The sequence below is a fragment of the Ursus americanus genome, chromosome 24 (assembly GCF_024610735.1).
Source record: "Ursus americanus isolate L20-20 chromosome 24, mUrsAme1.1.p, whole genome shotgun sequence".
NCBI lineage: Eukaryota > Metazoa > Chordata > Mammalia > Carnivora > Ursidae > Ursus > Ursus americanus.
In genome coordinates this window covers 31,692,062-31,718,072 of record NC_142150.1, presented here as the reverse complement: position 1 = coordinate 31,718,072, position 26,011 = coordinate 31,692,062, and the positions used below count along the sequence as shown (strand labels likewise).

The window sequence follows — 26,011 nt, the reverse complement described above, 5'->3', positions numbered from 1 at the left end:
CAGCCCACGCCCCCGCCCAGCCGGCCCGGCGGCGGGGAGGGGGCGGTGGCGCGCCCCGCGCGCGCCCTGGCGTCTCCCCTCCCGCGGGCAGAGGAAGCGCCCCTGCCGTGCCCGCCCTCTCCGCCCAGCCCTCCCACATTCCTGGGACCCGGGACTCGGGACCCAGGACCGGCTCCGCGGCTGTCGCGCCGCTCGAGCCGGTACCCCTCGGTACAGGCGTCCCAGCCTCGGCTCCGCTGCATGGCCCAGATGATGACCGAGATCCCTACCGAGGGCACAGCCAGGCCTGCGTTTAGACAACGACCCCGCGAAGGCCTGCTTGACCCGGCCGGTGGGTAGGCTTGGGGGTGAATGAACCCCTAAATTGTAGGAGGCGCGCTGTGTGCTGTGTTCTCCCCGCCCCATCCTCCCTGGCGGGGAGGCGGAGAGCCGGCATCGGAGGGGGTCCGGTGATTAGGACCCTAGCTCTGGCGTATGGTAAACTTGGCTCTGCTCGAAGTACTAGCTGTGTGACCTCGGAAGAGGCATTTCACCTCTCTGGGCCTCCCCACTCATCTGTGGAGTGAAGATAATACTAGTACCCGTCTAGGAGTCTTGACTGACAATTACATGAGATAATGGGCAGTAAAGTCCTAAACACTGGGCATGACACATAATGGGCCTCAGGAAGCATTCTCTCTTCTGGCAGCTTTCGTAACATCATGGAAGAAGACCAGGAGCTACAGGGGGTTCAAGATAACTGTAGATGTTACTACTATGCCTGTGCACAAAGGAGAACACTGAGGATCTGGGAGGCTAAGCCAGGTTCCCTAGGAGAAGTAATGAGAGAAAGGGCCAAGCCAAGGAGTGCCCGGGAGGGAGAGATGAATTCCAACCAGGAGGAGAAGTGACACCTGAGCTGGGCTTTGAAGGATGGGTTGAATTTCACCAGGCAGATAGAGGGGGGCAGGGTCTCAGGAAGTGGGAGCAACTTGGCAAAAAACAGGAGGCAGATGCTTTAGGCTTGTTCTTTTGAGAGGCGGGGAATGGGGAGGTTGGAGGGCAGGGAGAGGGTGGTATTCAGGGGAGATTTTGAAAAATGAGCTTAGCAGGGCTCAAACCGCCAGGTGTCCAACACTGCCTCTGGTTCCCCCTCTTGTACCTCTTGTACCTCAGGTTCCCCCTCTGCAAGATGGGAACACACCTTCACTCAAAAGGTCTAAGCAGCTCCTACCAGACCATACCCACAGACAAGCACGGACGGTGTGGGGACTTCACCTGCTGGCTTAAACACCTTGCCATCTTTTTTTAGACATGATGTAATTATCACAATTCACAAGGAATTCCATTCCTCCTTGCCTCTTTCCCTTCTTGGGGCAGAGACAGGTGATTTGAAAGGCATCAGGGTCCGTGAGGCCCAGAGGGAAAGAAAGCCTGACTTAGCACAGGAGCTGCCAGGTCTGCGGGCTGCCAGAGATGCAGACCCAACAGACCACAAAGACCCATCCAGGCCACCCCAGCATCATGGCTTGGATCTGCAAACCGCGCCATGAACTCCAGCGTGCACTTTGATTTTTCTCTTGGGTAAAATGTATGCCCGAGTTTAAGTGTTGGTGGGGACTGGATTTCCCTACTACATGGTGATGAAAGGGAATAAACAGTCTTTTCAGCAAAGGGAGTTAGAAGCTGGGTAATAAACTACCTGTTCAGTCATAAACAGATCACACGGGATGAATGACCTAGATGAGAAATGAAATCAATCCTGCGGAGGTGTGGTGTGAACTCCCTGAGCCCAGGGATTGGGCCTTTGTCACCCTAGTTGCCCTACGACACTTCACTCTGTGCCTTGCCCATAGCAGGAACTCAGTATTTGTGCAGCTGCGTGGTTGTATAAATGTATCCAGGGTTACCAATGATGTGAAAGTTCATTTTTCCACATGGATAAATTAAGGAAGGATCATTCACTTTGCAAAAGGATTTGAGACTAAATTCCAGTGTATCGGTCTCGCCTTCAGATGTCACTTCCCCTAGAACTTCCCAGAGGCCCCAACCCTGACTTGGGCGCACTTCCCCTTCCGTGCCCTCCCAGCTCCCTGTGCTAACCTTATGTAACTACAGTGTTGTAAGTGCCTGTTTACATGACCATCTTCCTCAGTGGGCTCTACGTAAGCCCCTTGAAGACGGGGCCTGCATCTTGTTTATCTTTGTCTCCCCAGCATATAACAGTCACTCAAATAACACTCATTAGTTGAACTGAATGCACTCCTTTGAACAGCAAACTAAGGTATTAGATATATGCCTGTTCTCTCCTTCCCTCCCTCACACACACACCCCAAATTACGTTGGCAAACAGCTTTTCAGGCATAAATCTGTGCAAAGTTCAAGGCACGTTCTCTTTGAGAATATATAATGAGAGATGACCTTTTAATCATGTCCACCTTCAAGCAAAAGCTAAAGCTTTACAGAATATGGGGCCAGGTGCATCGAGAACAAAAGAGCCAAACCAAGAGACTGGAGTAGAGGGTTCCGGGATGTGTTCCAAAAACGGCCTGATAGGAATCGCCTGGTGACTTGTTACACTCTAGATTCGCGTGCCTCTCCAGAGACGGCAGGGGATGAGGCCTGGGAATCTGTTTTCCACCAGGTCCTTGGGCAATTCTTGCTGTCAAGCAGGGTTGGAAAACACTATTTATCCTATGGCCGGCATGCATCGTGTCCCTAATAAAAAAAAAGACCACTGATCAGGTACCGCCTAGGTTCCAGGCACTACTCTATGTACTTTACATCCATTATTTCTGCTCCTTACAACAACCCTGAAGAACAGGTATCATTATCAATGTTTTACAAACCAGGAAATGGAGTCTCAGAGAGGGTTAGTTACTTACACAAGGTCATACAGCTTCAAAGCGGCAAAACCAGGAGCTGAAACCAAATCTTTCTTGCCACTATGCCACAACGCCCCTCCCCTTGGCACTTACAGATAAGCTAATATAAAGTGCTCTGTGTGTGTTGGTTGTTACTATTAACTTTTGTTATTACTCTCCTGGGCCTCGGTTTCCCCAATTTTAAATGGGAAGGAACAGAGGCTACGAGACTTCCTTTTTCATCCACAAAGAATGGGGAAGAGGCAGAGCAACCATGTTTAATGATACATCCACCATCCCACCGGGAAGCAAGCCTGCTGGGCACCAGACTGGAACCAGGTCACTGGCCCCTCAGGGAGTCCATTCAGCCTGGCAACCCTCAGTTTATTTTAAAAGCCACCAGGAGCAAACCATTCTCCAAAGCCCTCCTAAGCAGAATGGAATGTTTCTTGGGAGTCTGATTAGCTAATGTTGCAGGCATGGCTGCCCTGAGACCTTCCTGTCTCACAGACTTGAACTGAATCAGAATGGAAAGGAAGACTTTTAGAAAGTTCTTCAAAAAAAAAAAAAAGTAGCACTTCATCTTTATAATAGTAACAGGATGTTTCCTGTGGACTAATAACTGGGCTGTGGTTAGAACTCCATGTTTGTCCACCAGACCTCAGTTCCTCCCTAAACAGTGCGTTAATCACCTGCGCATGCACCAAGCCAGGAAGTGCCTTGGCAATGCCTTTCTTGTTTCTGACTTCAAGCACTTACAACATTAAGCATTTTCCTAATTCTTTTCTCCTGTGTGTGTGTGTGTGTGTGTGTGTGTGTGTGTGTGTGTGTGTTGAGATAGGAAACAAAGTTTGACTTACAAAGAAACAGTTGCCTGTGACAGATTCTCAGGGCCGGAAAGAAAGCCTATTGCAGCACCTCAGGGTCTGGGAGCACAGAAACAGAGCCATTTCTCTAAAGTCCCCCATCCTTACTCCAAATTTAGGTACCCCTAGGGATCAGCCCACTGGCTTTTGCTCTCCTGTCTTGTTAGGTCCTGAGTCAAGGTCCCACTGAGCCCAGCACCTTTATGTTCTGACAGGACAGACCCAGGATCCAGAGTCTTAGGTACCTGGAAACACAGGGAGTGTGTGTGCCAAGAAGACCTGGAGCCTAGAGGACAAGGAGCTTTTGTCCAGGACTTGAGAATGACTTCTGCATGAATACCAGAAGTGGCAGGCAGGGGGCAGGAGGCAGTCAAGCCTGAAGCAGAAACATCTCCTCAAACAAAGAAAGGGTTGAGAGGTGTAAAGGCAAGAAGAGAAGAGTGAGCTGGAGGCCCAGAGTCCCGGGGCTTCTTGGCAGCTGGGTCCTTCCAAGCTTGTTAAAAATAAATTAATTTTTTTTCAGGATTGAAAAGAATGTCCTTTTTTTCCCCCCAGGTTGAAAAAAATTATTAATCACATCGTGCTGGATGTGCAGAATACCCGGGTCCCTGCAGTTAGGATAAGAAATCAACATGGGGGGGGGGGGTGCCTGGGTGGCTCAGTCAGATAAACAGCTGGCCCTTGATTTCAGCTCAGGTCATCTCAGGGTCCTGGGATCAAGCTCCGCACTGGCCTCCACGCTTAGCACGGAGGCTGCTTGAGGATTCTCTCTCTCTCCCTCTGCCTCTCCCCCGACTTGCGCACTCTCTCTCTCTCTCATATAAATAAATAAATCTTGTTTTAAAAAAAGAACTCAACTTGGAACAGTTGTGCAGCAGAATCTTGCTAGTAGGGAAGAAAATACTCTGCAATCTAAGCAAATAAAAATCATGTATGACAATATAGGTATATTATGTATATAAATGATAAATACATGTGTACATATATATCATATGAGAGAAATATATGCGTGAGCTTTGTTCACAGGAATAAAGTGTAGTGGGTGTGAGTGTGGAATCTGGAGTCAGCTGCCTGGATTCAAATCCCGATCCCGCCATTTACTAGCTGTGTGACTGTGGACAAATTAAGTTCTCTGTGCCTCAGTGTCCTTATCTATAAACGAGGATGTTCTTGAAGATAATATCTACCTCACAGGACTGCTGTAAATAGGGACATAGTTAAAGCATTGATAACACTGCCTGGAATCAAGTGTTTACCATTATTAAAATACCTTTTTGGCAGATCTGAGGCAGGGTGGTATAATGGGAAAAATCTGTGCTTTGGCTCAGATGGTCGTAGGTTCAAATCCTATCTACTTGCTATGCCTCTGGCCTCCGTTTCCTCACACAAAGAATGGGATGATAATTCACTGACCTTAAATCGTTGCTGTGAAGATGAAAGGAAATGACATGTGACGAGCGTCGGGCACATAGTCTGGGAGACCCAAGTGGGAGAGGCATTAGCAGTTGATGGAAAGAGAGGGAGAGTGGGAGTCAGGTCAGAGACTAAGACTTCATTAGCCAGGTGTCAGAGCACAGACAAGTCATTCCTCTTGGACTTAGTTCCTTCTTTTGTAAAATGGGAATGAGATTAGTGTTATCAGTCAGGATAGGCGAGGTTATGCTGCAGTAACAAACACCCCCCTAAATGTCAATGACTGAAAACAACAAGCACGTAGGTCTTGTTCTCACTACATGTCCTCACAGGTCGGCTGAGGGCTCGGCTCCATGCCATCCTCACCCAAGGGGTCCTCTACTGGAGCAGACACCATTCTAAAACATTGCCCATTGCTGTGGCAAAGGGAAAAAGAGCTTTGGAGAGTCTTGAAGGGGCAACTAAATACTCTGTCCTAGAAGTGACTCTCATCTTTCACTCTCATTAGCCAGAACTAGTCATCTGGCCCCACCCAACCACAGTGGGGGCCAAGAAGTAGAAGCCTACCACGTGCCCAGAAAGCACAGTGAGAAATGTCTGATGAAGAGCACTCATGACCAGCACCATTACAGAGCCTCTGAAATCTTGCTATTAAAACCGTGGTCTACTGACCTGCAGAACAGATGTCCCCTGGGAGCTTGTTAGAAATGCAAAATTTCTGGCCCCACCCCAGGAATTTTCTGTTAATGGTTAATTTTATGTGTCAACTTGAATGGGCCACAGGATGCCCAGATATCTGGTTAAACATTATTTCCAGGCATGTCTGTGAGGATGTTTCCAGAAAAGTTTCACATTCACATTTGAATGGGGGGCTGAGTAAAGGTGATTGCCCTCCCCAATGTGAGCGGACCTCATGCAATCTGTTAAGGGCCTGAATAGAACAAAAAGGCGGAGGATGGTTGAATTCTCTCTCTACCTGACTGTTAGAACTGGAACATCAGTCTTCTCCTGACTTCGGAGCTCCTGGCTCTCCGGCCTTCAGACTCAAACTGAAATCTATACCATCAGCTCTCTGGCTCTCTGGCTCTCAGGCCTTTGAACTACACTACCAGCTTTCCTGGGTTTCCAGCTGGCAGGTGGCAGATCGTGGGGCCTCTCAGCCTCCATAATTGCATGAGCCAAAACTTTATCTTTATTTGATATATGTGTGTATATATTGTATATTGTACATATTGTATATATTATATTGTATATTGTATATATTATATTGTATATTGTATATATTATTGTATTGTATGTGTTATATATTGTATATAATATTGTATATATTGTATATCACTAATATATATACTATATATTACTTGTATATTGTATGTATACAATTGTATATATTTGTATATTGTATATATTATATATTGTAAATATTGTATATTGCATATACATATATTGAAAGTATTATATTGTATTATTATATGTTGTATATTGTATTGTATATATTACTAATTTACACACTATATATTACTAATATATATACTATATATTACATATATATATACATACTATGTGTTACGAATATATATATTTCCTATTAGTTCTGTTTCTCTAAAGAATCCTGACTAATACACTTACTGAAACAGACTCTGCATTTTAACAAGATTCCCGGCAGATTCCTATATACACTAAAGTTTGAGAAGCACTGGCCTACTCTATTGGGTGGCAGGGCAGTATGCTCCTTAAAAGCCTGACTCTCAGCCTTTATCTGTGGATTTAGCTAGCATGCTTATTTCTGGGCCCCCCTCAGAGACTCAGAATCAGAGTTCTATTTCTAATTAGAATAAAAGTTCAGGACCCTGCACCAGGAAGCACATGGGTGATCCGAATGCAGTTAGCTTCCTCCAACCATGCTTTGAGAAAATACTCTTGAGTTTGGTCTGAGTTGGTGGGATTTTCTTTTTCTTATGAAGCAAAATAAATTTTCAAAGGCCTAGACTACCACCTATCAGCAGAATACCTTGAGTCTTCTTTCACTTACTTGGAAACTATAAGCCAAGATAGAGGGTAAAAACTGAAGTAATAGTATCCACTGCCATTATTGGCTGCTCACTACGTATCAGGCCCTGTGCAAGCTACTTGATACACTTTACCTCATTCAATCCTTACCGACGCCTTATACCAGGGGCACTCTCATGATCCCCATTTGCGGTTAAGGAAACGAAAGCAGGTACGGTTTAAGATAACCGGCTCAAAGACACACAGGAGAGAGAACTAGGAGACACAGGTCTGCCTGAAGCCGAAGCTTGAATTAACCACTACATGACGGCTTCCCCGGTGGGCATTCCTGGCCCGGAGGGCCCTCCTCAATCCCCACCCTGAACATCTCCCCCTGACCCTTTAACCTTCAACCTCATGTTGAGAGCAGCATAATATAGATATCCCTAAATTCCCCTTAGGTACATAGTAAATGGACGATTTCAGGACAAGGACATATAGACAAATTCCTCATCTCCCCCCGATTCTCCTTCATCTGTCATTTGTCTCCATCTTTGACATTTTCATCAGACATTTTTTCAGAGGCTTGCATCCACTCTGTTGAAATATGCTGTTTATGCTATCAGGGTTTCATCCTGAGATTCAGAGAATTGTAAAATGTAACAAACACTAAGAACCTTGAGGGCCATCCAGTCTAACCCGTTCATTCTACAGATGAAGAAATGGAAGCTCAGAGAGGTTAAGTGACTTGCTAATAGTAACACAGCTGTTCTAGATATCAGCAGTGCAGGGGGCGCCTGGCTGACTCAGTCAGTAGAGAATGTGACTCTTGATCTCGGGGTTGTGAGTTCGAGCCCCACATAGGGTATAGAGATTACCTTCAAAAAATAGATATCAGCAGTGCTTTAGCAGAAAGCTTCTGTCTTGCAGTCTTTCTTGACACTGCTCCCACTCTGCAGGAGAGAAAATAAGACCTCCTTCAGTCTGGGCCTCCACCCTTTCCAAATGACCTCCATTAATTTCCGGGCTGTTAAGAAATGTCAATACACTTGATTTAGCCAAGACTTGAAGTTCGCAGTCACCAAAAACATAAAGAACCTGAAGGAAAATGCCTTGAGCCTTGGCTCTGGAAAAGTAAGCTGGGCTGGGCTGATCCTGGGCCAGGTTCCGACTTGGCTATTGTCCTAAGCAGAGAAATCCAGCAGAGAGGAGGAGTTTATAGACCAGCTGTGATCCCAGCATTGGTAAGGCCACAGCAGGTGTCCTCAAGGTCTTGGCTTTTCTGGCAAAGCTAGATTTTCCTGACCCTCGTCCCTTCTGACACAGTGACAACCTGGAGACTCATTATGCCTAGAGCAAGACATCTGCACAGCAGAAGCATAAACCTAAACAGGGCAAAGCAGAGAAGGGATCCTGCCTGACTCCCTAACCCAGCCTGGCATTTGTTACCTGGGAGCATCCCTGGCTCCTAGCCTCCAGGCCTTCAGCACCAGCCCCAAGGCAGGTGTGTTCTCTGCATGCCTGGACCATGTGCAGGAATTAACCTTCTACTCTCAGAGCTTGAAGGGAGTTTAGAGGTCATGCATTCCACCCGACTTCACTGATAAATAAATGATAAATAAGTGAAAGCCAAGAGAAGGACAATGACTTGTTTAAGCCATGGAGAAGTTTATAGGAAAAGTCAGAATAGGGACTAGGATGGGACATAGGGTACATATAGGTATTCACACATGTGCGCACGCGCGCACACACACACACACACACACACACACACACACACACAAGTTTATACCGTTTTAAAGTTTACAAAGTTCTTTCACCTACAGGCAATGATGATACTCAAAATGTTTTACCCCGTCAGGCACAGGTTCTGATGAATCAGGATGGACACCGGACCTACACACATTTATTCATGCGGCCCTCTCAACAACGCTGAGATGTGGGCTCAGGAAGTCCGACGTTTAGCTCCATTCACCATGTTAGGTAAGATTTGTGTTTGCTTGTGTGCAGGTTACAGGGAGAGCTGAAGCCAAAAGGGGGGCTTTCTTATGAGAACACTGGGGTGTCTCATAGACTCCAAGTCAGGAAGACAGCCGGGGCACCAGGGACTGGAAACCCAGCAAGATCCAGGCCAGTCGTCTCTCCACATCTGCCTCTTGCTCCCTGCGCTGCGGGCCATCCATCCTGCATCCATTCTCTGCATCTCTGTGCACTTATTTCTGGTTCTTCCCTCCTCTGTTTCAGGTTATTACAACGAGCCCTACACCATTTCAAATCCCAATTTCCAGAAGAAATCTGATTGGCCCAGTTCAGATCCCATGCCCATCCCTGGTCCAAACAATGTGGCTAAAGGGATAGGGTCATATCATATAAAAATGACCACCAAAGCCCACACCCCCACCAGAGGGCAGATGCACAGACAGGGGTGGCAGTGAGCTGGGCAGACACCCCAAAGGCTGATTAGTATGGTCACATGAACATGCAGAACCAGGGCTCAGAACCTGGGCCTGGACTCTCAGAACAGAATGCCCTTTCCATAGGACCACAGATCCCCCTTTTCCAAGGCCATATCCAAACACATGGCTGCTCACTCTGCACTAATCCTTGAGAGCCAAGGGTCATCCCTGCTGCCCTGGAAGGATTTAGGCCAAGGGCTAAGATTCAATTCCAGCTATGGCTAGGTCTCCTGCACACAGATCAAGGGAGAGCCCCCTGATTGGTTCCCGAGGGTAGTAATAAAATCTAAGAAGCAAAGGAAGAATAAAAGCTGCCTTCAGCCACGGAGCCCCAGACTTCTGCCTGCTTCTTTTCACTCTGGTTGTCTGAGCCCTCCATTTGGGGGCCAAAGAGTGGTGGCTGACTGTGGGGAGCACTGCATGGGGTCATGGCAAGTAGAGGGAAGATCTGCAAGGAACCTCAAAATTAAAAGCATGCTCAGGGGCAGGCAGAAAGCTAGAGTCATTTAACCTGAGAAGGGCAGCACCAAAGGCCAGAGCTGATCCTGAGATGGATGTGGCCAAGGAAAGAACCCAAAGGAGGAAGAGAGCAGGGAACAGATGCCAGACACACTGCTAGACAGCTCCCTGCAGAGGTGGCTCTTAAAGACAATGGTGGGATGGGGCACAGGACACTCACACATCGCAGGTGGGAATGGAAGCCAATCTAGTCTCTCGGGGGGCAGTGTGGCAACGTGTAGTAAGTCTTTAGTAATAACAGTAACATCAATAATAAAGCCATCTTTACCCCAGAAAATCCACTGTTGCTGTCTCTCCACTGAATAGGAAAGAGCCTGGCACACAGAAGGGAAGGAAGGAAGGGAGGGAGGGAGGGAGGGAGGGAGGGAGGGAGGGAGGGAGGAAGGGGAACCTGCTGAAATGAACAGCAGGGTGAGTGCCAGTGCTCACAGAGAGAAAGATGCAAGGATGCTCAATGCAGCAGCAAATTACCAAGAACCAAAATGCGCACCAATAGGGAACTAGTTAAATAAATTATAGTATAGCCTTGTAAGAGAACACTTTATGATATTAAAGATGGCATAGATACGTCCCTACTGCTTTGGAAGAATATTCTCCATATGTTATTGGAGGAAGGAAGCCGGAAAAAAGCAATCTCATTTTATAGACAGAAAAACATATTAATATATGCACAGAGCTAAGTTAATAATGTACCCAAATGATAACAATGGGAGACGAGATTTCAGATCATTCTGATTCTTTTTCTTTTAGTGTATTTCCACTTTCTAATTGTTCTACAATGCCCATGTGTTACTTGTATAATTAAAAATAATATGGAGAAAAGAAACTAATACATGAAAATATTTGTCATCTAACAGGAGTGAAGTAAGGACAAGAAGGGGAATGCAAGTGGTCAATCAACAAATGGTTTCAGGGGGCGCCTGGGTGGCTCAGTCGTTAAGCGTCTGCCTTCGGCTCAGGGCATGATCCCGGCGTTCTGGGATCGAGCCCCACATCAGGCTCCTCCGCTATGAGCCTGCTTCTTCCTCTCCCACTCCCCCTGCTTGTGTTCCCTCTCTCGCTGGCCGTCTCTCTCTCTGTCAAATAAATAAATAAAATCTTTTTTAAAAAATGGTTTCAGAGCACCAGTTAAGGGCCACGCCACATGCTCCAGCAACTACCAAGACGTGCAGGGGAAGGTCCCTGGCCTCCAGGAGTCCATAGTGTGATGGCAGCAGATCATGAGAGAGGGTGGGAGATGCCGCATGCCGGTGCTCAGACTGATGGGCATGGGGGCCCCCGGCAGCCTTCTGCTTCCTGCCTGTGGGATAGACCCCAGGGATCGACCAGGAATAGACCAAGATGAGGTAGGGGAGGGCTGTGGATGGGGGAACTTGCAGAGCCAGAGATGAAGCCAGAATCAGGGAGAACCAAAGCAAAGGCTGGCAATGATGGAGAAAGGCCAATTCTCATCAGTGAGAGTTGAGCTTGGCAGAAAAAAAAATTAAAAACCCAACTGTGTACTAGAGACTGTGCTAGACGCCAGGAATACAGGTGCTAGGAATAATCAAAACTAGCAAGATTCCCGTTTTCATAGAGCTACAGTTGAGGAGGAAAGGGAATAAAGAAAATTGACTGATCAATCAATAGTAAATATAACAAGACAAATACGAGTATAGTGAAAGACTGTGACTACACTTACCATGGTGAGCATTGAGTAATGCATAGAATTGTCAAATCACTATGTTGTACACCAGAGACAGAACACTGTCTGTCAACTATACTTCAATAAGAAAAGAAAAAAGACAAATACTAGTGATAAGCACATTCATTCTTAAGCCTCATCCAAATATCCCCACTGTCTTACTTCAAACAGTAAATGTCATGGAGAAAAAATAATAAAATGAACATCCTCATACCTATTACCAACGTTTAACAGTTCTTACCATTTTGCCAAGTTTGCTTCATCTATTTTTCCGTTGCTGTTTTTGTTGTTGATGTTTCAAAGTACACGTTTCATGATATCTCATCCCTAAATACTTCAGTACGTATCTCTAAAACATAAGACATGGGACGCCTGGGTGGCACAGCAGTTAAGCATCTGCCTTCGGCTCAGGGCATGATCCCGGCGTTATGGGATCAAGCCCCACATCAGGCTCCTCCGCTATGATCCTGCTTCTTCCTCTCCCACTCCCCCTGCTTGTGTTCTCTCTCTCGCTGGCTGTCTCTATCTCTGTCGAATAAATAAATAAAATCTTTTTAAAAATAAATAAATAAAAAATAAAACATACGACATTTTTCTACATAGCCTCAATAGCATTATCATACACAAGAAAATGAAAGCTCATTCCTCATTATAACCAAGTATTCTAGCCACACTCAAATATATACAATTGTTCCAAATATTTTTTTTAAGATTTTATTTTTAAGTAATCTCTACACCCAACGTGGGGTTCAAACCCACAACTCTGAGATAAAGAGTCACATGCTCCACCAACTAAGCCAACCAGGCACCACCTCCAAGTATTTTTTAATGCTGGTTTTCCAAACTAGGATTCAGTCAGATTCTACACATTGTGTTTGAATGTTTTTACTTTGAAGTCTCTTTTTAATGTCTACATCTACATCTCTTCTACAACTTTTTTTTTTAAGATTTTATTTATTTATGTGAAAGAGAGACAGCCAGCGAGAGAGGGAACACAGCAGGGGAGAGGGAGAGGAAGAAGGAGGCTCCCAGCCGAGGAGCCCGATGTGGGACTCGATCCCAGAACGCCGGGATCACGCCCTGAGCCGAAGGCAGACGCTTAACGACTGCGCTACCCAGGCGCCCCCTCTACAACTTTTATCTATAGATGTATCTTCTTTCATTGTCAAAATGACTGCTCCCAAATGTCATGTACCCAGAAGAGTACGTCGTAGCCAGACCCATCCAAAAGAAACCCAGACTGTTGGCAGGTAGCAAACACTGCAGCCTGATCCCCTCTGATCCACTGGTAGGAGGTAACAGACTATGGGTGAAATCCCCAGACTTGGAAATAGCAAAGATACCTTCTAAGTGAATCGGCCCCATGTGAAAAGGACCATAGTGTCCCTCTCTCTCTCTCTCTCTCCCTTTGCCTTTCTTGTATAATTCAAAGAGACAAGCAGATGTAATGGGAAGAGCTTCGGTAGATGAGGCTCCACTCCAGCTCCATGACTGCAGAGCAACGTGGTCTTGGGCACATCATTTCACATCTTTGAGCCTCGTTTCTTGACCTGTAAAATGCATAGTGTTTATAGTGTTAACTGATGCAGTTTTAGGATTTCTCTTCTACAGCAGCTAGCATTGCTTTAACCAACACAACGTCATTACTAAGTCATACTTACAGGTTTGGTCTAAACCATGGTGGGCTTTTGGAAAACCAAATAAGGAATCATGCAACTGGGTGGGTGGGGGGGGGGACATTTAAGTTTTAATATTGTATTTCATCATCAGATTTATAACACTTTTTTCCATATTTTTACACTCCTGAAAGAAGGTCGTGTGTTGAAATTGGTGGTATCTCAAATTGCTGACTGCCAGGGGATGGTTGTGATGTAGCTGTCATTGATTGCGCGTGCACAAACCTGCACGGTTCTCCATCTCTTCTCCCTTTTTCTTGAGTTTTGTGCATTGTTAGCGGTACAGGTGCTGAGTTTAACCACCAGTTACAATGTCTTCAAAAAGATTCCATGCTGATTTAGCACTGAAATGAAGAGTTATTGTGAACTAAAAAGGCAAGGAAACAGAGCAACTCGATATGTGATAAATCTCTCTGTCTAGGGGCATCTGGCTGGCTCAGTTGGTGGAGCAGGTGACTCATGATCTCAGGGTTGTGGGTTCGAGCCCCATACTGAATGGAGAGATTACTTAAAAAAATAAAATCTTTTAAAAATATCTATGTCTAGGGGCGCCTGGGTGGCTCAGTTAGTTAAGTATCCAACTCTTGATTTCGGCTCAGGTCATGATCTCAAGGTCATGGGATCAAGGTCTGTGTCAGGCTCTGCATTCAGCAGGGAGTCGGCTTGAGATTCTTCCTCTCTCTCTCCCTCTGCCCCGCCCCACATACTCTCTTTCTCTCTGTCTCTCTCTGTCTTTAAAAAAATAAATAAATCTTTGAAAAAAATCTAGGTCTAAATAAGATTTTTAAAAAGCTCTTTCAATATGCATTAAATGAAAATTCTAAGTGATAGGAAAGTTTTATGTCATGGATTTCTATCTCTTAGAAATACAGTAGCAGTGGCGTGAGTCCTAAGTGCTACATAAGAAGGGAGAGGGTGCTAGGAGGGTGAATATAGGGAGGAACATAATTCAGGTCCCCCTGAGGGAGTGATGACCCCTGGAAGACAGCAGTGGCGGTATCCACAGAGGACTTCCCATGAACGAGATACAATTCTAAGGTTTTTGTGTAATTCATTCAATCTTCATAAAAACCCTCTCCATTTTACAGATGAGGAAATCAAGATAGGGATGGAGAATGTAAACGATTTGTTCACAACTCAGGTCACACAGCTAATGAGTGATAGACCAGAAAGTTGAACCACAGCAATCTGGCTGCAGAGCCTATGCATTTTACCGCTTGAATATCCTCTCCAGTGATTAAAATGAGTGAGTGATCTCCATGTTGCCAATAGGGGCAGCAGCAAGTGAACCACTTACAAGCATAGGCTCTAGAACCAGACCTGATGACTTCAAAGCCACGCTCTGCAATGGACCAGCAAGGTATTTGATCCTTCTCTGCCTTGGTCTCCCCTCCTCACTTGTTGTGAGGATAAATAGGCTAATAAGCTTCTAGAGCTTAGATCAGGACCAGAAAATAGTTAAGTCCTCAAAAAAATTATAGTATTATTATATTCACACAATGCTCACAATAACTCTAAGGAAATTGAGGCTCAGAGAGGTTTAGCAATTTGTCTAAACCACACATTTCAAAAAAGGAAAAACAGCAGAATGGGTGAAGGGGAGTGGGAGATGCAGGCTTCCAGTTGTGGGTGAATAAGTTACAGGAATGAAAGGTACAGCATAGAGAACACGGTCAGTGGTGGTGTCATAGCGTTCCATGGTGACAGACGGCATCTACACTTGTGGTGCGCAGAGCATGACAATATAGAGATTGTGAATCACTCTGTTGTACCCCTGAAACTCATGGAATATTCCATGTCAACTATACTCAAATACAAAATTAAATATATAAATAAAATAAAATAAAATAAAAGCCTTGATCTCAGGAAGGAAGGAAGCAAAAAAGAAAGGGAGGGAGGGAGGGAGGGAGGGAAGGAGGGGGGAGGGAAGGAAGGAATCGGGATTCAAACCTAAGTCTGTTCACTCGGAAGCCTTTGCTTTACGCAGTACCCCCACAGAGCTATTAAAGATGAGTCAGTGGTTTAGGTATTCATTCTTGAAGGTTTCCAGGAACAGAGATTCTAAATCCCAAAGTGACACCTCATTTTAATGTCCCAAATCCCACCCAAGAGAGAGGCTTTCTCATTGCCAATCTGGACTTGATCTGTTTTATTTTAAAGGTCACTTTCTCTTTGAGAAGCCTGAGGAAAGATGGACACTCACCAGGCAGCTTCTTTCTTTTATATTTTTCATATATGTACTTCCCATTTCCTCACCTATATAGAGAAGGCTGGGATCATTTTAGAGTCTAGCACGAAGGAGGTGCTCAACAAAAATGTGTTGTGTGGAGAACAGCTCGGTGGTTGCCAGACGTGGGAGGTGTGGGGGTGGGTGACATGGGTGAGGGGCTCCAAAGGCACAAACATCCAATTATAAATAAATAAATCATTGGATGCAATGCACAGCATGGCGAGTACAGTAAATAATACTGTGATGCATATTTGGAAGTCGTTAAGCCGATAGATCTTAAAAATTTTCATCACAAGACAAAAAAATTTAAAAAAAGAAAAAGAAAAAAGATTTGTAACTATGTGTGATAATGGATGTTGATTAGATTAACTGTGGTGATCATTTCACAATATATACAAATATCGAATCATTATGCCGTACACCTAAAACTAATATAATGCTATACGTCAATTCTATCTCAAGCTGAAGAAGAAAAGCATAAACCATGTGTTGTATGAATGAACAAACCAGAGAATGGGTGCATGGCCTGTAAGGTTCCCCCCCCCCATCAGACAGACCCCGTGCACCCCACCCCTGCCCACCCAGCTCGCTGCTTTCTCTTTGACTCGCATTTCTTAATCTCATTGTTTCTCAAACAGTGGTGTCGCCAGGACATTCTGAGGACATTGTGGAGTTGAAGCAGCCTTGGTATGTGGTGACACCCTGGCTTTCCTCCTTTATTCTGTTGGGCCAGTTTTTGACCAAGAAGGAAGCAGATTCTCTCCCTCTGCCCCTCCCCCCTTCTAAAATAAATAAACAAATCTCTTTTTTAAAAAGGGTAGAGATGGGGGAAGAGTGAGGGTGGGGAGTAGGGAGGGGGTTGGGTTTAGGGCATGGGGTGCTGAGGTTGAGGGCGGGTGGGTAGATGACATGTGACTGGAACCCTCATGCACATCATAATAGTTGGTCAAGGTCATAGGTGTTACAGGCAGAGGAAGGTTGGGAGCACTGCTAGATGTTCGCCCTTAAGATAGGAGACCTGGGCCTTTGGTTACAAGTAATGGAAGCCCATCTCAACCAAGCATAAGGAAAAAACAAAAGCATGTATATTGCTCACATAACTTGAAATTCCAGGCACGGTGCCAGTTTCTGATGAAGCTAAATGTTCAAATGAGGCCTCAACTTTTTTCTCTTTATCTCCCTGAACTGTTGCTTTTCTCTCTGTGTTTGATTGTATTCTCTCCTCACAAGGCAGGCTTCCTCCATGCAATGGCTGCTGGCCACCCTCAGTGGACACCCTTCAAGCTGCCCCAAGCTCTAGCCATCATGACTGTGGGGCAGGGGAAAGGGGTTGTCGGGCGGAGGAAAGTGGAACTGTTTCCTTTTGTCAAAAAATCAAAAGCTTTCTCGGAAGCCACAGAGCTGACTTCCCCTCAGGTCATATTGACAAAAACTGGGTCACATGGATGCCCCTAGCTGCAAGGGAGTCTGGGAAGGTCGGACACAGGGCCCTTGTTGGCTTAGATGTACCATGATCCGTTGCCTGGGACTGGCCATGTGGTGACATCACCCAGAATGAAATTAGGGTTTCTTAACCCATAGAAGAGGGAGACTGGATTGGGTAGGTAAGTAATGGCGCCTACCACAAGAAGGTATCATGAGGCAAACTCAGTAGATCACAGAATGAGAATAGGGAGAAGTTTTGCAGAAAAAAAGGAGAAATTCCGGGTGGACAGAAACAACAAATGTGCACACTACAACTGGGGAACTAAGAGGTGAAAGCCAGAAAAAGAGCTGAATCAGAAGAGGTTGTGGGGGCAAAAGGAGAGGACCCGCCAGCTGTGGGCAGCACCCGTCAGGACATCTCTTGGAACATATAGCTTTTTCTCTAAGGATATTCTGCAGCACAAGCTCAGCTAATACAGAGGATTCTTGGTGAGCAAGGAGAGAATGAGATGTCTCCTCACCACCAGAGTCTGAGTTCTTCCTACTGTTTCTGCTCGATCCCCATGATTCATGTGCCAAGGCGACCCTCAACCAAAGCAACAAAGCTACAGCCTTGGGTCACCAAAGGGAGACATGCTGAAAAATCTTCAGTGGTTCCCAACCACCACGAACTCAAGTCCAACTTCATGGGCCGGTCCCAGCGCCATCTCTCATCGGACAACCTCGTCTCTCACTGTGCTCCTCCCCCATCCTCTGCTCTCCACCAGCCCATCGGAGCTCCCCAAAGCCAGCCTGCACCTTCCTGACTCCGGGATTTTGTGCGCAATGTCCTTTCTGCCCTTCCCTAGCTGTGACATCTCTGAGCCTCCATTTTCATATCTGAAAAATGGTCAAAGCATCTCCCTTATCAGGTGTTGGGAGAGTTTTGAAAATTAGGTAAAACATGTTAACTGCTGAGAAAACTGGCACATAGTAAGGGCTCAAGACATGTTAGCTATTATTATTCATGAATCCCTATTTTAAAATCTTAACAAACTCCATGTACCTATGGTAGTGCTTACCCGTTCCCTCCCGGCTGTATCTGTGAATGAGTATGTCAAGAGGGTGAACGTCATGAGGCCAGGGTGGTGTGTGTGGCTGTCCTGGGCACCTTGTTCTTTGCCAAACACACAGCTAGTTGCTCTTGGACAGTTCAACCCAAGGTGAAAGACCGTCAGCCTGACAAGGGACAGAACGTGTCTATCCGGGACATGTTGGAGAATTTAGGGCTAGGTTGGGCAGAAAGTCAGCCTCCTGGGCTGCTCCCCCTTGCTGGCTGTGGGGCAATGCCAGGAAATGGAGCCCACCCACAATTTCACAACGAAGTTCTTGGGAAAGTCAGACGAATCAGTCCACTGATGGTGTGTGGTTAAGACCTGTTGCCAGGCATCTGCCCCCCAAGGGCAGGAACCTGCCAGCGTGAGGAGGTGAGGCCTGAGTGCCACTCGCCTCCCTCCACAGCCCATCAGCAATGACTCAGCAGGAAGCCAGCCAAGGCCTGAGTCACTCCCTCCCCTGCTACCACACCCAGGGTTTTCCTCCAGGGCTAGGAAGGCGGCTTCAAGCTGGAGTTGTAAATCTTCAGTACCTGGGTCTACCCAGGCTAATGAAATCGCTTCTTTAACCTAGCTTAGTAAGAGCACAAGCTCTGGAGTTAGACTGCCTGGGTTAGAAACCTGGCTCTGCCTTTTATTTAACCCAGGGCAAGTTTCTTAGATTCTCTGGCCAAAGTTCGCCCATCTGTAAATGGAAACATAATAGTACCTCCCTCAGTGGAGTGAAAGAGCTTAGAGCGGTGTATGACGTATTAATATCCCTTCTAACACACGAGGCCAGCCCCACCTCAGGGCCTTTGCACTTGCTATCTTCTCTGCCTAGAACATTTTTGCCCCAGATGGCCAGCTCCCTCACTTAATTCAGTCTTGACTAAATATTCATTGTCTCAGTGAGGCCTATGATGACCACCCTATCTGAACCCTCCTCCTCCTCCAACACTTTTACTCTTTCCCACTTTTTCTCCTTAGTACTTATCATCATCTCATAGACTATGCATTTTATTCATGTATCTTCTCTACTGTCTATCTCCCTCCACCCACACTGAAATTCAAGTTCCATTTTTGTCTGTCTTCTTCCCTGCTGTATTCCCCAGACCTACAAAAGTGCTGACACACCGCAGCTCTCAATAACTATATGTGTAATGAATGAATAGAAATGAATGTCAGCTTATTCGCAATTATTTGTACCAATCATCATTATCATCAATAAAGGTCACCAAACAAGATCACCATTATTCCATTACAGTGAGAATCAGAGAAAAGTTCAAAGTTTAAAACCTTACCTCATTCTGCAAATCTGCTTTTGGTTCATTAATACTTGAATAAACAGACTCTCAAAGCTCTGAGACCTCTACTGTTAGGGCAGGAAACTCTGTTAGCCATTGGGGCCGGGCAGGTGGCTGATAAGGTACATATGTGATTCAGGTGGGGCTGCTCGGGAGTCGTGAGAACCAAGGAAGCTGGGAACGCAATCCCCACCTATTGACATTAAAATCAAAATTAAAATTAAAGAGATCATCTCTACTAGCCAAACACATCTCGAAACTGCATTTCCCTGATTCCAGATTCTAACTGTAAGTTTATCTTAGCATCCATTTGATCTTCCTGGTTTTAAAATATCCAAATATTAATATGACTCAGAGCCTCTCATTCTCCCACCACCCTGACATCAAAACTCCAGCTTCACAGGTCCTACAGTCAGCTCCAATTTTAGCTACCCTGTTCGGGGCTGCTTTGCTGCCCTTTTCACCACCACCCCCCCCCCCCGCACCCACCCAGAGTTCAGCTCAGGACAACTCACCAGTGTATTCCCGAAGCCTAGCAGAGCCCATGACACACAGGGATGAGTGAATGAATGAATGACTTGCTCAGAGGAGGCAGTCTTAAGGGCCCCCGGAACCTTCCTTGCCTCCATTATTCAATCTTCAACAGCCCCCAGGGAGGCATCTACTGTCCAGCTAGAGTCTCTCCCCAGGACTGTTTCTCCCCTGCTCCTCAAGGGCGAAGGTCCGTTAAGAAGACACCAATTCACCTCATTAAAGAGAACTACATCAGTGTTCTGTGTAGCCCACTGCGTCTGTGTAGAGATTGGGGTGACCTCACCCTCCTCCCCAAGGACAATAGGCAGGGACTTGCTTGTGTTTCTATGAAGGCCCATCCTCGTGAATTTTCCAAACAAAGAGATATGGCTCCAAAAGTGTGGAACCTTTACTCCTAGAAACGGAAACTGCCAGCATCCCTCCCTCTCCCCTCCGCCACCCCCTCCATAGCATTTTCTCATTTAAATAGAAAGAAGAAATTAAGTCCCCCCCTACGCTCTCTCTCACAAACACACACACACACACACACACCCATGTATAGACGGGAAAGTGGAGCCTAGACAGACTTGAGTTCTAATCTTTACAGGCTGTGTGACCCTGAAGTTGCCTGAGCCTCTGCCTCCTCATCCTTGAAATGGAAAGAAAAATCAAGTGACCTGACCCGGTACTGGAAAGATTCAATGAGAGCCAAGCCTTCTCCTGATTTAGCCCCTCCTCCTCCCCCTCCCCCTCTGACCAGGTACTAGGTGGGACACACACACACACCAGCCCCACCCCCACCTCCCAGATGTAGCCCGGTCCTGCACAGAGGCCCATTAAATTAGCTCTTGCCATTATCATGGCTCTTTCGGTTCAACCCCTGAATGCAAGCCCCATACAGCAGCCCTCAATGCCCACCACCGGCCTGCCTCTCCAAGCAAAAGCACTCTGAAAAGCAAATCACATGTAAGGACAGATGCGAGGGTGAGCGGCATAAACGAGAGCCAAACCTCAGCAGCGACTTCAGCGTCACACGCAGGCTCATGGCTGTTCCCCGCCATTGGCCCCACACCCTCATCGCCGCCCCCCCAGGCCATGCACCTGTAATATTCATGTCCTTGTTTGTGTGTGTGAGAGAGAGAGTGTGCGCACACAGGGGAGGGAGAGGCAGAGGCAGAGGCAGAGGGAGAATCTTAAGTAGGCTCTATGCCTGGCGCGGGGCTCCATCTCCTGACCCCAGATCATGACCTGAGCTGAAATCAAGAGTCCCACGCTTAACCAACTGAGCCACCAGGCATCCCCTGTCATAATCATTTTCACAGAAGCCTTAAAAGGTTGCTGCTCATTGACAAACACGGGAGTGGATATTTTCAGGGAATTTCTGCGGAACCATCACGGTGTGAAGACATCACAGAAAGCCCCTGCCAGTCCTGTGGCCTTGAAGACATCATCCAACCTTGTTTTTCCTGAGCCTGAGCCCCCGCAGCACCTGATGCTGACCCCAGTGGTAGCACGGAACTCTCAGTGTCTTGGTTGCTTCTTGGTCCCTCACTAACCTGCCAGGGCCTGAAGGGTGGGGATTGGGTGCTTGGCACGAATAGGGCTGAATAAATACTGCTTGGCTGCAAATCTGAATACAAGCCATCCAGAGAGGTTTTCCCTTGCACCCCCATCCCTCCCTATCTAGGGGCAGGAGGGGCAGGGGACAAGGATGTAGGGGACAGGGGACTTCGAGACTTTCTCAATTTCCTCCAGAACTAAGTAAGCATCAAGGCCCCTGTAGGCCTGACAGCTCTTCCTCTTTCTCTTCGTCATTGACACAACAGCCCTTGACTCGAAGCCTTACGTGGCTGGGGAGGTGGGGGGAGGGGGTGTCTGGAAAGATCAGAAGCCCGAGACAGCCTTAGAGTATAGGTTTGCTGCTAACCTGCTGCGTAACCTCAGGCAAGCGACCTGGGCATCTCCCTAAACCTCTGGTTTCTAAGCTGTGACGACAGGAAGCCAACGCTCACGGCACAACTACCCAGAGTTTAGACATACATTCACGTTGCTAACTCATTCGACCTATAAAATGAAGGCGTTGGACGATGTCATTTCTGAATTCCTAATGGGGAAGATTTCAGTAGCTGTGTTCCAAAACCACTCCAACCTGGAGTGCCGGGAAGGGACAGTGACGTCACAAGCGAGCACAGGATATGGAGCCGGGCTGATGTGGCTTTCAGTCTATGGGTCTGTCACTTCCCGATTGTGCTGATGTTGAGCAACTCACATGGGCATTCAGAGCCTCAGTCCCCTCATCTACCAAATGGGAACAATAGTATCCCACTCGTAGGGCTGCCTAGAGGATAAAAGGAAATGGGGTACCTGGGAGCCTAGCATTGCACTCAGCACACAGTAGGGCTCAACCACGGGAGTTCCTGCCCCCTTCCCAAACTACTCAAAGAAGATGTGACAATCAGCCTTTATGCAAATTATTGCTGCTATTCCCTGAGGTCATTTGCTTGGGTCTGGACTGTGAGAAGGAAGCGGAAAGTTGCATCTGATGGTCTAAAGAGTGCTAATGACAAAGGTTTCACTTCTGCAGCCTTCGCTCCAAGGCAGTGGCGGATGGTCATGGATGCAGACCCCAGCAAAATCAGCCTTTCCCTCCAGACTCCGCTGCCCAAAAACAAATACATTTCTTTAAAAAAATATTTTTTTTAATTTTTTAAAAATTTTAAAAGGTCTCCCTTCACTGTGCTAAGTGTAGTCCAGAATCTGGGTCACCTTCTCTGTGATGCCCTCTCTGACACCCCACCCCAGCCCCATTTACAATCCCAGCCCTTCTCCCACCTCTAACAACTCCCCATTGCCTTGCCTGCTTTACTTTTCTCCATAGCACTCACCACCACAGAACACACACGTGCACGCACATACACACACACGTGCACGCACACACTCAGCTGCACACACGGCACCTCAGTGTAAGTGCTGTGAGGGTTCAGAATGGCAGGGGCCGTGTTGGCTGCAAAGTCTCTGGTGCTGAGACCAAGACCTGCATTAGGTACTAAATAAAAGTTTGTTAAAAGAATGAATCGGGGCCTGAGCTAAAGCCAAGCTGGCAGTTCTGGCCAGATAATACTAAAATATCACCTGAGCCCCTCCTTTCAGTTTGCAAAGGCCTCTCACAGTATATGTTTGCTCTTGTGCAGAAGACTTTGTCTCTGCATTTTCTGGGTGAAGAAAGCTAACTCAGAGAGATGGAATGTTTCCGGAAGACAGAGGAAGCGCTGCTGGCCCCCTGGCCTTGGGCAAGTCACTTCCCAGCTCTAATCTCATTTTTTCTTTACATGTAGACTGGGTCCCATCTGGGGCTAAGACTTTTAAACTCTAAAATCCCCTGACCTGGTTGTTAACCCTTTAAAGACCGAGGCAAATGGTGTTACCCACAAACCCTAACTGCAAAATCAGGACGAGCTGCCACCTCGGCCTGTCTGAACCCACGTCCAGTTCTCTTTCAGACCCCAATCCACTGGGGGACAGTGGAGAAGAGGGGGAGAGCCACATGGAGACCTGGAAGAAAAGCGTTCTGGAGGGGCGCCTGGGTGGCTCAGTGGGTTAAGCATCTGCCTTCAGCTCAGGTCATGATCCCAGGGTCCTGGGATTGAGTCCCTCATTGGGCTCTCTGGTCAGTAGGGAGCCTGCTTGTCCCTCTCCCTCTACCTGCCACTCTGCCTATTTGTGCTCTCTCTCGGTCAAATAAATAAATAAAACCTTAAAAAAAAAAGGCATTCTGGACAAAAGGAACAGCAAGTGCAAAGGCCCTAATGTGGCAACAAGCTTCATGTGTTCTTGGGGTGAGACAGCCCATGTGGCCAAAGCAACATGAGCAAGGAAGAGGTTGGTAGGAAATGAAGTCAGGCAGGTAAGCAGGGGCCACCTCAAGCAGAGCCTGGTGAGGAGTTTGGATTTTGTGCTAAGCGTATGGGAAGCCATCCGAAGATGTTCAAAGGAGAGTGACATGGCCTGATAGATGTTTTAAAAGATGACTCTGGCTGTCGTCTGGCGAATGAACTGTGGCTAGTACAAGAAAAGAAGCAGGGGACCAGCTGGGAGGCTTTTGAAGAGTTAAGGTGAGGACAGCTGTGCCTTGAGGCAGGGGGTTGGCAGTGCAGATGGAGAGAAATGGGGAGATCACAGATGTTTCTGGAAGTAGAACTAATAAGACTAGGGTGCCTGGGTGGCTCAGTCAGTTAAGTGTCTGCCTTTGGCTCAGGTCATGATTCTGGAGTCCCAGGATCTAGCCCTGCATCGGGCTCCCTGCTCTGTAGGGAGCCTACTTCTCTCTCTCTCTCCCTCTGCCCCTCCCCCTGCTTGTACACTCTCTCTCTCTAATAAATAAAATTAAAAAAAAAAAAAAGAACTAACAAGACTAGCTGAAGGATTCGTTACAGGCTGACATAGGGTAGCAAGGAGAGGAGTTAAGATTTTAGCCCCACTCAGAGGATCATAGGGAAAGAGAGGAAAAAAGGAAACAAGATGAAACCAGAGAGGGAGACAAACCACAGAGACTCTTAATCTTAGGAAACAAACTGAGGGTTGCTGGAGAGGAGGAGGAGTGGGGGTATGGGGTGGCTGGATGATGGACATTGGGGAGGGTATGTGTTGTGGTGAGCGCTGTGTGTTGTCTAAGACTAATGAATCACAGACCTGTACCCCTGGAAAAAATAATACTATATATGTTAATAATAATTTTTAAAAGATTATAGCCTCACTGCCTTCCCCCCCAAGACCTTATGCTTTTTCTCCCTATTTTCTCTCTACTCTCTCCTCTCTGCCTTCTCTTCACCATCTCCAAACCTACCCATTGCCACAGGTAATGCATGCCCCGCCATTTCTGCTTTCCTTGGTCCCAGGCATCTTCCTTCACTCAATCTCTGGATCCTTGTGTGCATGCATCCATCAGCAGGTGCCAAGATAAATTCCTGCTTCGGCAGCTGTGTTCTGTACCCCTATTAGGTGATCCGTTCTTCAAGGGTAGGTATCCCAGCAAAGCTGTAGGACAGAATGGCATGTTAGCTATGAGCACAGCCAGAATCTCATCCGTTAGTGACGTTAACTAAGTTACTGATGTCTCTGAGCCTCAACCTCAGGTTGAAAAAAAAAGGGAGGGGCCTGTGATTAAAGAGTTAACACATTTAAGTGCTTAGTACACACAGTGCCTGGCATATAGTAAGCCTCCGAAGAATGATAGCTGTGGTTATTATCTGCAAGACAGTTGTGCTGCTTGTGACCATGACTTTGGGCAAGTGGTTTTCCCTCTTTAAGTCTCAGTTTGCTCATCTGTAAAATGGGATGTAGATAGAATTCAGCTCTAAGATTCTCAGTGCCTCTGTTCCATTTGTTAAGGCTTTAGAATCTACCTTGGGTAATGTTACCCAAAACCCTATGATGTGATTCGTTCTTCATAAGGCTGCACCGCCCTCTATTGGAGGTACTCTGCCAGCATTTGTCGGATCCTTAAATCAGCAGACACTTAGAAGCCCAGAGAGAGCCCCCTCGCCTATATTCTGGTAACAGTCTCTTCTTAAGTAACATCTCTCTCCATGTAGCTATGGATTATATTTACAAAAACAAAACAAAACAAAAAGTGGGTTTTCTGCACTTTAAAATTCTGTCCCTATTTTATTCTTTTAGGTCCTTATAAGAATTTGAGCGTTTTTTTAATTAACTATTTATTTTGACATAATTTCAGACTCATGAAAAATTTGCAAGAAAATTATGCTATATCCTTCACCCAGATTCCTCAAATGTTAACACTTAACCTAATTTGCTTTATCATTTCCTCTCTGAGTCTCTGTTTCTCTTTCTCTGTGTCTCTGTCTCTGTCTCTCTCTGTGTATATATACACACATACACATACACATACACATATATACATACATATCTAGTGCATATTTTTTTCCTGAATCCTTGAGTCTAAATTAGACACAAAGCCCTTTTATCCCTCAATCCGTTATTAATGATGATATATTATT

The 26,011-nt window shown here is 46.4% G+C and overlaps 1 long non-coding RNA gene across 3 annotated transcripts in view; it reads right to left on the bottom strand.

Annotated features, from left to right (window-relative positions):
• Positions 1-2,388: 2,388 nt before the first annotated feature.
• Positions 2,389-26,011, bottom strand: part of LOC123785043 (uncharacterized) — an 87,281-nt gene continuing 63,658 nt past the window's right edge. For 2 of the 3 annotated variants that reach the window (XR_015721430.1, XR_006777591.2), the window contains 5 exons: positions 24,838-25,028; positions 19,479-19,674; positions 13,114-13,320; positions 7,990-8,064; positions 2,389-2,697 (listed from right to left, as the gene is read on the bottom strand). This is a non-coding gene — a long non-coding RNA (uncharacterized LOC123785043). The remainder of the gene's footprint in view (positions 2,698-7,989; positions 8,065-13,113; positions 13,321-19,478; positions 19,675-24,837; positions 25,029-26,011) is intronic. The other variant, XR_015721431.1, reaches the window with a different exon arrangement.